The following is a 12,448-nucleotide window of genomic DNA, read 5'->3' as shown; positions in this document are numbered from 1 at the left end:
TAATTAGTTCTTAATTAATATTAATTATTAATAGAAAATTAAATATTGAAATTGTGTAATTACTTTTAGGTGTGTGTTGTGGCGTTTATAGGTTTAAAGGGTGGGAAGTCAATAATGTTTTTTAATTATAATTAGTTGATAATTAATATTAATTATTTAATTTATTTGATTAAGGTGATTACATTTTTTTGTGTGTGGGTTTTACTTTTATAGGGGTAAAGGGTGGGGAGTGAATACATTTTTCTTACTTTATAATTAGTTGTTAAATAGTGTTGGATTTATGGATTGAAAATAAGTTTTAATTGTGTAATTAATATTTTTCACAGTTTAGTTTTATCTGTGGTTTGTGGTGTGGGGGCTATAGGGGTAAAGTGTGGGAAGTTTATTAATTTGTGTGAATTTTAATTTGTTTTTTTAATAAATAATCTTTCTTTAATTGGTAATAAATTATGTTAATTATGGAAGTACTTTTTTTTTCTCCAATGTAGATGTGCGATGTGAATTGTGTGGCCCCAACAGATCGCCACTCTTTGCTTTGCTAGCAACAATGGCATTGCCGCTAATCTTCTGTGTTCCATAGACACTCTGCGTACATACCCCAGAAGGGCCACCAGGGGAAGCACTCAACACATCAAAAATGACACTCACAGGCAAGGTACTAGAAGGAGGCCTCTGGTGCTCGGCATTGCCCACCCCGTGCATTCTCACATAAGCCAACTCTGCTCATCCACACCGGGGTTTCTATACAGCATATGGAGAAACTTAAAGTGGATAAGTTGCAGCCTGTATTTGGGCGTCATCTCCTTTATTTGCGTGCAGCAGTAAGTCCTGGTTCCCTCTTCAAAGGGGCCTCCCAGGATCTCTTCCCTTTCCTGCTACGCAGATGGAACGCCTATCTGCAACATGCGCTGCATTTCGGTATAGAGTTGAGTGATAAGTTTCAGTGACAAGTAATTCACCAGAAAATCCTCCAGCACCAGAAATGTCGGAAGCGACACAGGGAAGGGCACAAGTACCCACAATGATGCCCTCAGCTGATAATATGTCAGCCTGTCCAGGTGTTATCATTCCTGAGCGCATCGTCCAGGGTGATTAATACCCCATTGGGGAACGCCTGCCCCATTGCATGGAGTTGGAGCTTCCTCAGCCATTAGCACACCCTCGTCTCCTTGGTAAAGGGCAGCTCAGGGTGCCTGGTCAGTGGTATTGAGGGGACAAACAATGTCTCCAGACGAGCTTTGTGTTTAAGTTCCTGCCACGCCCACACTGAGCACCCTACCGTGTCAATCTCGGCTCGGGTCTGTGTTGGGGTCCAAAGATCACCATGTGCAGTAGAATCAGATCCACTCAATCACTTTCCAGGGCAGTGTGCGCCATGAACAAAGTCAGGTAAACCCTGTGATACCCAAACTGCGCGTGGGCTCAGTTGTAGTACAAATACATCTCTGGGGTTCCCATACCTCCCTGCTCAAATGGTAGCGTAAGAGTCTCCCACGCAAGATGGGGCTGCCTCCCTGTCCATGATAAAGGAATTAGATTTGAGTGTGATCGCCATTTAAATTCAGAAGTTAGGGGGATAGGCAGGTTAACAAACACATATAAAAACTTGGGGAAGACAACTCGTTGGCAATGGCCATTCAGCCCTCCAATAAAAGTGGGTGAGTCTTCCACCACTTTAATCTACTCTCCAGCCAATCCATAAGGCTGCCATAATTATAGCTTCATCGGTCTGTAGTGCTCCAGCTGAGCCAGATCCCCAGATATTACACCAGAGAGTCCACCTATTGAAGTGGGAATTCCGACCGGGGTAGTGGCGGAAGTGAGCGGAAAGATAATGGATTTCCACCACCAAATAGGATAACCTCCCAAATGGGGGGGGGGGGGCAGATTCTCCGCTGGGTTTTGAACGTATAGGGTCATGTTTTCCTCGTACACGGATCCCAATATCACTCGTGGAGTAAAGTCTAAGCTGCGCCATGCATGGTGCTGCCTGATTCTGGCTGAAAGCGTCTTAGTCGCCACCGCAAATAGCAGGGGGGAAAGTGGGCAGCTCTGCCATGGACCCCGGGCCACAGGGATGGGAGACACAAACCCCTTAATCCTCAACCTCGCCATAGGGTCCAAGTACAGTAGTGCAATTTTCTTGAGAAAGAACGGGCTGATGCCAATACGAGAGAGGAGAGAAAATAGGTACAGCTCCTCCAAGGTGTCAAAGGCATTAGTTGTGTCTAAAATAACAGCTGTAGCAGATTGAGAGTGGTTCACCGCCTGCATGGCTGTGAAATAAGTTTGAAGATTGTGGGAGGTACTCCACCCAGGTTTAAATCCGCACAGTCGGGTCGCCAGCAGTTTTATAAGTATCTTATTGTCGAGGTTAATCATCGACAGCGGCCTGTATAAATCACAGAACTGTGGGTTTTTGTCAGGTTTAAGGATGGTGACAATTAGCACCTCCCGAAGGGAGGGGGCAGTGTTCCAAGTTTGAGAGAATCCTCATACATGTTGAGGAGATGGGGTGCTAAGAGTGTTGCATATTCTTTTTAAAATGATGCTGTGAGGCCATCCAGCCCGGGAGGCTTGTCCCCAGGCATGGCCCGAATCACTCCAACCACCTCCTTTTTAGAAAATGGCTCATCAAGGTAACTGTGCTGCCCGTCGCTAAGCCAGACTAGTTCAATCAATTTGAGGAGGGGGAGTAGACCCTGGTGTGCCTCCGACTGTGTTACCGAGTATAGCGAGGTATAAAATGCTACTATTTTGGCTTGTACAGCTTCTTGACTTCATCATAGTCTTTGCGTAATTTGCTTATGTACTCACTAGCCTATTGCTTTTTCAGGAGGCCTGCCAGTGTCTTTACCGCCCTGTCCCCCTCCCTGTATAGGCGAGCAGCGCCCATCTCCTTGCTCAGATAGTGTGTCTCTCTGTGTGCGGCCTCCTCAAATTCCACTATTTTCTCTTTAATTCGCCCCAACATTGCTGGACAGTTGGTCTCAAAGAACTCCGATTCGAGCACTCGTATCTCACCCTCTAACCTCCTAAGATCACCCCTAAGTGAGTGCAGTACCCTTGCCTGCTTGGCAATGGACTTACCACAGATTACCGCTTTGAATGCCTTCCATAGTACTGATGGAGAGACAACCGACCCACTGTTTACCTCAAAATACTCAGTTATGTCAGCACGGATTGCCTCCCGAAAGACCTGATCTTTAAGCCTTTGCGACGAACACGGCGATTTAGGCCGCTTGATGTGCGCATAGCGCTCTACCAATTATTTGAGTGAAACCTTTGCCTAATATTCATTGACATTTTTAATTGTGTGATTCTCCAGGATTTTTAACTCACTTACCCGGCATCCTTACGCTCCTGACCCCGTTCCGCCGCGGCATTGTGTCGTTTGAGCGGAGGGTCTTACTGTGAGCACTACATATTCGCACTACTTCCTGCCTGCTCCAGAACATCCGCAGGTTAGCGGGCTAGTTGTTCCCCTCATTAGGACTATTTTAAGATGGAGACCAGAAGGAGGTGCAGCTGACGGGCGCGCCAAAGGCAAGCCCTTCTGCGCCCGTCCGCGCCCAGCAGCGACAAGGGGCCTGTGATAATGCCTGTTCGATTAGCTATACCTCCGCTGACCTCTATAAGTTACAGCACTGCCTATGAACCCTGGCGCTAGAACGGCCGCTTCGGATTGTGGTATCCTACCTCCCCGTGGTGTCTCCTCAGTTTCACGTGTCCCCTGTGCACCCTACCAGTCACATGAGCCCCCTCAGCTGCCTCCAGACCCAAAATCTTTTGTTACTGATTCTCTTGTCATCACTTACCTGAACACTCGTTCGATGGTGAAGCACCAACTGGAGATTTTTCAGCTGTTGGATGCGAATAATATCGATATTCTTCTCATGTCAGAAACCTGGCTAACGGATGACTCCACCCCCGATATCCTTGCAGCCATTCCAGCCGGATATTACATACTTCAAACGAATAGGCCTCAGGGCAAAGCGGGTGGGGGGGTTGCAACGATTATTCACCAACAATATAAATTTACGATTCTGGAAAGGGTCACTCTGCCTAGGGTTGACAGTCTTATTCTGAAATTCTCTTCCCCGAGGTCCTCCTTTGTCTGTGCCCTTTTTTACCGCCCCCGACCACATGCCTTTGTTTCCTCACCTCTTTGGTGACCTAATCTCCCAACTTGTAATTAATCATGCCAGGATTATCATTATTGGGGATTTTAATTATTGTCCCACAGACACTCGCGAAAGCAATCTTTCGGCGGAATTTTCAGACCTTCTTTTGGGCATGAACTGTTCTCAACATGTTCACGTAGCTACTCACACCAAGGGACACATCTTGGATCAAGTCTGGACCTCAAACATTGACATCACTTCCCCCCTTATTTCTCCTTGTCCCTGGTCCGACCATTTCTTTATTTCCTTCACTCAGGCTCACATCTCCCCTACTTCTTCGACTCCAGTTAGCAATCTCTTAGCCCGAAATTGGAAACCGACTAATATGGAAGAATTCCATTCTTTACTGGCCACTTACGCCCCCAGTGACCAGGCTTCCATCTCCTGCCAGGCTTCTCGCTTTGAACACTGGTTAGAAGCAGCTAGTGACAAGGTTGCACCATGGAAGAAAATAAAAACGAAACGCCCCATGATGCCCAATGTTGGTTTACCGAACAATTAAAGAAGGACAAATTGGTCCGTACATATACCTTCGATGAGAAAGCCACATATGTTGCCTTGCTAAAACAATTTAAAAACTCAATTTTTCAGGCCAAAACTGTCTACTTTTCACAAAAAAATCATAGACTCTGCTTCTAAAACGAAAGACATCTTCGCCATTGTGAATGAACTCACTCAACATGATCGGGTGATCATTCAATCCGCTCCCTCACAAACACTCTGTGATTCACTTAACTCTTAATTTATTAATAAAATTGTCACTATAAAACATAATATCCCCACCCCCTCCTCCCCTGCTGTCCTGGTTATACCCCGCAAGAACTCATTCTCACTGGATTCCTTTCCCTTAATCTCCAAGATAGATTTCTTGGCCCTACTGAATAAAGTGAGTTCTGGCTCGCCTACTGACTGTTGCCCTCCTCAGATCCTTAGGGAAACCTTTCTTGCTTGCCCTGATCCCCCGCTCGCACTCCTCAATAAATCCTTAACAACAGACATAGTCCCAGATTCCTTCAAACGTGCTGCAGTGGTTCCTATTCTGAAAAAACCTAACGCTGATCCTCTGGTTTTAAGTAACGTCTGCCCTATTTCTCTGCTTCCTTATCTTGGTAAGATCTTGGAGGCCCATATTACCAACTGCCTTAGCCTATTTATTGAGAACTCCCAGTTCCTCGACCCTCAGCAGGTGGGCTTTAGGCCAGCCCATTCCACCGAATCCGTCATTCTGGCTGTGATGGATGAGCTCAGGAAGGGAGCCGATAATAACATCTTCCAAGCACTTGTGCTGTTGGATTTATTAGCAGCCTTTGACACGGTCGATCACGAACTCCTGATCGACCGTGTCAACACTGCCGGCATTCAGGGCTTGGCGCTTAAGTGGATCAGATCTTTTTTACATCAACGCTCTCAGGCGGTTCATTTGTCCACCTTTGCGGCATATCAATCTAGTCTGACCTGCGGAGTCCCTCAGGGCTCTGCCTTATCGCCTCTCCTGTTCCACCTATATATGCAACCTTTGATTGTTTCCCTTCACAACAGCCCAGTTACCATCTTTAACTACGCTGATGACCTTCAGCTGGTCTTCAATCTTGATTCCACCACTACATCCTGCACTAATTTTCAATCTACCATGCTCTCTATTAGTGAATGGATGTATCATAGCCAGCTGAAACTCAATCCTGATAAAACTGAGCTTGTCTTAACCGGAGGGCCTGCCAACCCTTGGAATTCTAGCTTTTGGCCATCCTCTTTGGGTACCCCCCCCAACCTGCAGACTCTTTGAAGAGTCTCGGGGTTATCATTTGTAAAGATCTATCAATGATACCTCAGATCAACGCAATTACTTCTTCTTGCTTTTTCCATCTTCGCAAAATTCGCAAAATCTGTAGGTTTCTGACCACCGAGGCTCTTACCCTTGTCATCATGACCCTGGTCATCTCTCGTATCGACTATGCCAACGCTCTCTATGTTGGCATTCCAGCCTACCAGCTCCACCGTCTGCAACTGGTGCAAAATCAAGCAGCTAGGCTTGTCTTTCATCAGTGACGTTCGCTCCTCTTACCATAACCTGCTTGTTATTCCAGCATTCAAGCGGAAAAAACACGGTGGCCTACGATTCTCATTCTTGGCCCCCAGGTTATGGAACTCTCTTCCGAGTGATCTCAGACTAACCCCCGGCTATGCTTTATTCAGGAAACGTTTCAAAACCCATCTGTTTTCGACAAGTCTATGAGTAATAACGCGTCCTTCATCGCCCTTTTCGTTGTTAACGCCATAAAACCGTTTGCTGTCCGTGCGCTGTATACGTATTTTTAACATAACATAACAACATGAGTGCGCTGGTGGGGAGCCTCCAGCTGAAGGGTCTATGGGCCGCATCAGGAAATAGGACTTCTAGCAGCACTGGAGCATGGTCCGAGAGAGAGCAAGTCACATGATCTACCCTGAGCACCAATGCGCCCACATCGCGCGGCACAAGCCAGAAGTCAATCCTGAACCAGGTGGGGCCAGCCGCAGAGACACAAGTGCCCTCACAGTTGTCTGTATGCCAACACGGTCAGACATTCACCAGCTCATGGTCTTCCATGATGGTTAGTAGTTTTTCCGCTGCCTGTGGGTGGGGCCTACGCGAGTCTCCCCATCTGCCCACACCTGGGTTTAAAATAACATTGAAGTCCCCCCCCATAGGATGGTACCAGGGACAAGTGACTCTGTTAGCCTCCAAACCTCACAAAAGTGTGGATCATCCGTATTTGGCCCATAAACCGATACAAGTCTGACCCTTCCTTCCCAAAGCTCTCCAGCAACAATAACATACCTCCCCTGTGGATCCCATATCGCAGCGTGCGTGTGCCATGGCAGCCCTTTTTATATAATGATAGCCACGCCTCTAGCATAATTGGAGTAGCCTGCCACAAACCTCTCTCCTATCCAACCCGCCCGCAGTCATGCGTAACTGGTACCTGTTAAATAGAATTTTTGTAAAAAGCAAATTTCCGCTGCATGCCTATTGAGAAATGCCGCCACCAATCACGCCTTACGGCAATCATTCAGTCCCCATACATTCCACATTATTGGTTTGATAGAGGTCATACGCTTGGTGGTCTCACCCATGTCTAAAATCTCACACTTTCAGGCATTTCATGTGCATTATCACATCCCATATTTGTTGTGTAGAGGTCAGAGAGATATGGGAAAGAGAGAGGAAAGGAAAATAGGAGTCCCCTTGCAGCTGATTAATTCCCAACATGGCTGATAGGCATTACCCCTACCCCAAACAGGTCAGCCTGGGCCAACAATTGAAGCACAGATGGGACTCATCCTTGGGGGTGGCACTAGGGGCTCGGCATATCCCAGCAATTGTGTGCTGGGTGGCTGGACTCAATGCCAAATGAAGGTTCACTCAGTTCAAGCAAGCAATTCAATGTTGTTTCGGGAAAAATCAACTTTGAGGAAGAGAGTGTGGAACAACAGGGGATCATCTCCTCCCCGGCAAGCTATGACACCGCCCGCCCCCTATTGCTGGTCATCCAGGGTCTCAGTCATTTTCATCAAGAGGGTTACCCCGCACTGGGCTTCCACCCACATGTGTAGCCGGTGCAGGGCGCTTAAGGAAGTGCACAAATTTGGTTGCTAGTTTGGGGTTGGTGAAGAACATAGTTTTTTTCGAGTGGAAGATACGGAGCTTTGCTGTGTAGAGGAGAGAATACTTAATATCCTGTTGTTGCAGCAATCTCTTTACTGGTACAAATGTTTTCCTCGCGGCTTGCACTGTGAGGGTAAAATCAGGGAAGAAGGAGATTGTGTTACCCTGATGTCTCGTTTCTTTCAGGTCATTGGCTCTACGCAGCACAGTATTACAATCTCTGTAATTCAGCATGCGTGCAATGATTGGCCTGGCAGGGGGCCCCGGTGGCAGCCGCGGGCCAAGCGATCTGTGGGCGTGCTCCAGAATACAGACAGGCAATAGGGAGTTTCAGAATAGTTTCTTGAGCATGTCCTCCACATAGTCCACCACCGGGTCATGGCCGTGGTCTCCGGGACTCCCACACTGTGCAGGTTGTTGTGGCGCGAACTCACTTTGAGGTCTTTGTTCATGCTTCTGATCACATCCAACACTTTTTAAATGTGAAGGAGCTTCTCACAGGTGGTGGTGCTCTCATCCTCTAAAGCAGAGGTGCACTGTTCTACCTTTGCGATACATTCATTGTGGTTTGAGACCTTGTCCCTGAGCCAGTCCAGTTGATTCGACATTGAGTATTTCAGTTCTATGGCCGAGAGGGATTGCTTCAGGTCCATGAACATTTTGCAAATGTTCGGTTCCGGTGATGATGTGGGATTCATGGCGGCCACCAACAGAACTTCTTCTGGGGCGGCTCCCGTGGGGTTTAACATTGTTCAAAGGAGAGCTTGGGCTGCCTGGTGTCCAGCTTGCCCATGATGTCTTGACCCTGCTTCACAACCAGGCGTTTGTTCGCACCACTTCGCCACTTCTGCGTAGGCCTCAGAGCCCTGCGGTCCCTGGGTACTTTAAGTGCTCATTGAGCCAAGTGGGGCCCCTCCGCCCCAGCTGTTTCGTGGGTGGAAGGGGTAAGCCCAGGTCCCTCGACATTCTCCTCCCAAGATTTGGCTTAATGGGCGCCCGCCAACTCTGCACGTATGGTTTTCTCTACCACGGAGGTCAGCATTGGTGCCAGGGCCCCACCCATGCCAGTCAACCCAGTAGGGACCTTATCAGGCTCTTTTCGGTGCTACCTTGGTGTGGGTGCCCACAGGACCTCAGGTTGCTCCACCGATGTGGGCCCAAGGTGCCCTCCCACTTTCACGGGTCAATGTCGGGTGGCGGGGAATGTGTCAATGCCAGCCATTCATCTGCGGTCCCTCTCACTGTGTGGGTATTGTGGTCGATTCTCTGCGATTCCCTGTTTCTCTGTCTCCCAGTCAGCCCGGTGGCAATCAAGCAATGCCTGTTCGGGGGGATCAACTCTCCCACTGCATTCCGCCACCAACCCGAGACAGGCAACCTCACCAGGGACGCTCTGCCAGGACAGCATCAGAAGGGTAGGCTGTCACCGCCTTCACGCAGTCCCGGCCAGTACGGCTCTCTGCTCTCCATCTCTAGGGACCCAGCGGGGATTCGCCTGCCGCCTCAGACTTCCACTGCAGCCGGGGCCGAATGGGGCACATCTTACCAGGCCATGACTCAGTCCCACCCCCTCCAGAGGCGGCACCGACCCCACAGTGTGTCTGCTTCTGGGATCCCCCACGGTGTCGAATCCGAGGGTCTGCTGCGCTCCTTCACTAGACTGATGCCACCTCACTCAGGCACTACAACTCACTGCCGGGGTTTTCGGAGGCTGCTCCCTCGATTTAAAGCGCCATTATCCACTCACTCTGCCTGATAAATGCCGGATCGCCCGCCCAGCCTGCAGAGCCTCAGTGGCAGCCATTTTGCAGCCTGCACTCTAGTGCCCCCCAAATTTATGTAATAATTAATGTTTTTGTTTCTAAATAATTTCTAATTAATATTTATTGGTTTGAACATTTTTTTTCCATATAATATTTATAGGTAAATGTCATTTGCATTTAACATTATAATATGTTTTTTAATTAGTAATATGAATTTTTATTTTATTTGAATTTTTAACATATTTACATATTTATTTATTTAGTTTGTGTTTTAAATATTTTTGCTGTTGTTAATATTTTGTTTGTTTTTAATTTCGAACTGACTGGAGTGAGACTATTAATTGCTACCCCTCCACTATCCAACACTTTCCCTACTGTTGCACTCATTGGAGTGGGAATAGTAATTGTTACCCCTCCGCTATCCAACAGTTTCCCTACTGTTGCACTGACTAGAGTGGGAATAGTAAATTGTATCCCTCCGCTATCCAACACTTTCCCTACTGTTGCACTGACTGGAGTGGGAAAAGTAAATTGTATCCCTCCCCTATCCAACACTTTCCCTATTGTTGCATTCACTGGAGTGGGAATAGTCATTTTTACCTCTCCGCTATCCGACAATTTCCCTACTGTTGCACTCACTGGAGTGGGAATAGTAATTTTTACCCCTTCGCTATCCAACACTTTCCCTACTGTTGCACTGACTCGAGTGGGAATAGTAAATGGTATTCATCCGCTATCCAGCACTTTCCCTACTGTTGCACTGACTGGAGTAGAAATAGTAATTTTTACCCCTCCGCTAACTAACACTTTCTCTACTGTTGCACTGACTGGAGTGGGAATAGTACATTTTATTTTGCCGCTATCCAACACTTTCCTTCTGTTGCACTCACCGGAGTAGCAATAGTAAGTTTTACCCCTCCACTATCCAACACTTTCCATACTGTTGCACTCATTGGATTGGGAATAGTAATTCTTACCCCTCCACTATCCAACACTTTCCCTATTGTTGCACTCACTGGAGTGGTGATAGTAATTTTTACCCCTCCACAATCCATCACTTCCTTACTGACTGTAGTGGTAAATTTAAGTTTAAAGATTTTTAAATAGTTTAATGTTTAATTTATAATAGAATGTTTTTTAATAGATTTTAAGGTATTGTTATATATATATATAAATATATAGATACATATTACCTACTGGCGGTCACCAGTAGGTAGTTATAGTTAGGACCTAGCTACCATATGAAAATTGCAACATTTTATTCCCAATAACTTTGGCGCCGATTGACGAATCTTCGCGAGATTTTTCAAACTTATGGCCCGCTTCAGTCCGCTCCCATCTTGAAAGTTTCGGGGTATTTCGGCAAGCGGGGGCCGAGAAAAAAGGGGGTCCCAAAACATGTTTTCTCCATGCAATGTTCCATAGGAAATTTTAGAAACAGCTACAGCCCGAACTGCTGAACGGAATTACACCAAAGTTGGCAAAAGGGTATCTCTTGGTTCAGAAAAAGGCCTTTTTCTTGAATGGTGAAAATCCGTTCAGTAGTTTTTAAAATATTAATGGGAAAATTAATATAAATATATCTGGGCGGAGCCTAACCACACATCTCATCTTGAGATCTGATTGGCTGTCAGCACTTCAACCAAGAAGTTTTGGCAGCTATCTTGGGACCAATATACATGATAGCACCTCATTAAAAAGCATTGCAGTTAATAGAAGGTTTTAAGACTTTAGTTACATTATAAATCATGTGTTGATGGTACCATCCTCATTTTAGGAATTGTGGTGTGTTCTAAGGTGATTTTACCATGTGAAAAAGTCGTCTGCTGGGATATCATGAATCATGTTTGCAAGTAAACTACTTTCTCATGCTTTTCCCACAGAGGTTTGGAAAGTGATCTATAAGCTAAACTGAGAGCATAATTTCTGTAAATTCACATTATCGTTCTCAGTCATGTGAGAATGAAGTCTGACATTCTCAGTAAAACATGTAGATCCAACAAGGGCAGTTGATTCCTTTGTGTTCTACTGCAGTTTCCCAGAGTGTGCTAAAGAACAACTAGAGCGCTAACAGTCCTACTTATGACAAACGTGTTGCATACCTCAAGCCATCTTGATTGGAATAAAGTGGTAACTCTTAAAACATTTAATTTAAAAAGGAACAAAATGAGGGGGTTAATTTGCCATAGAAAGTATGATTAATGCTGCAGAAAGAACAATTAGGGCACATTTTGAGTGACTTCTCAAATCCTTTTCTCTTTCATAAAAAAATTCTGACATGCAGACTGAAACATGCACTTTCAAGACCAGCAGCAGACTTCCCTGGTGAGCAGTAGCTTTACTACAGTGATCTAATAAGCAACTAGAGTGCTAACATTCAGAATTAATGGCAAATGTGTGACACATCTGAATGCCTTCGTGATGGAATCAATAAAAAAACTGAAAGCATTTCCTACTGAGGAGACTGTAGTAAATGAGGACATTAGGAAACTTCATAACAAATAGGTCTCCCAAGATGGCCACCAGAGACGGAAGAGCCCAAATGTAGCACAAATATCACCCAGATGTAACCCAAGTATAGCCCAATGACAGAATGACCCAGAGTGTTCTAAAGAACAACTACAGCGCAAACAGTCCTACTTATGACAAACGTATTGCACACCTGAAGCCATCTTGATTGGAATAAAATGGTAACACTTAAAACATTTAATTTGCAAAGGAACAAAATGAGGGGGTTCATTTTGCCATAGAAATTATGATTAGTGCTGCAGAAATAAAAAATAGGGCACATTTAGACTTCTCAAATCCTCTTCTATTTCATTAAAAAATTCTGACATGCAGACTGAAACATGTAC

Source organism: Lissotriton helveticus, chromosome 1_1 (genome assembly GCF_964261635.1).
Source record: "Lissotriton helveticus chromosome 1_1, aLisHel1.1, whole genome shotgun sequence".
Classification (NCBI taxonomy): Eukaryota; Metazoa; Chordata; class Amphibia; order Caudata; family Salamandridae; genus Lissotriton; species Lissotriton helveticus.
The sequence above is the reverse complement of the archived record's forward strand: the minus strand, read 5'-3'. Positions refer to the sequence as shown.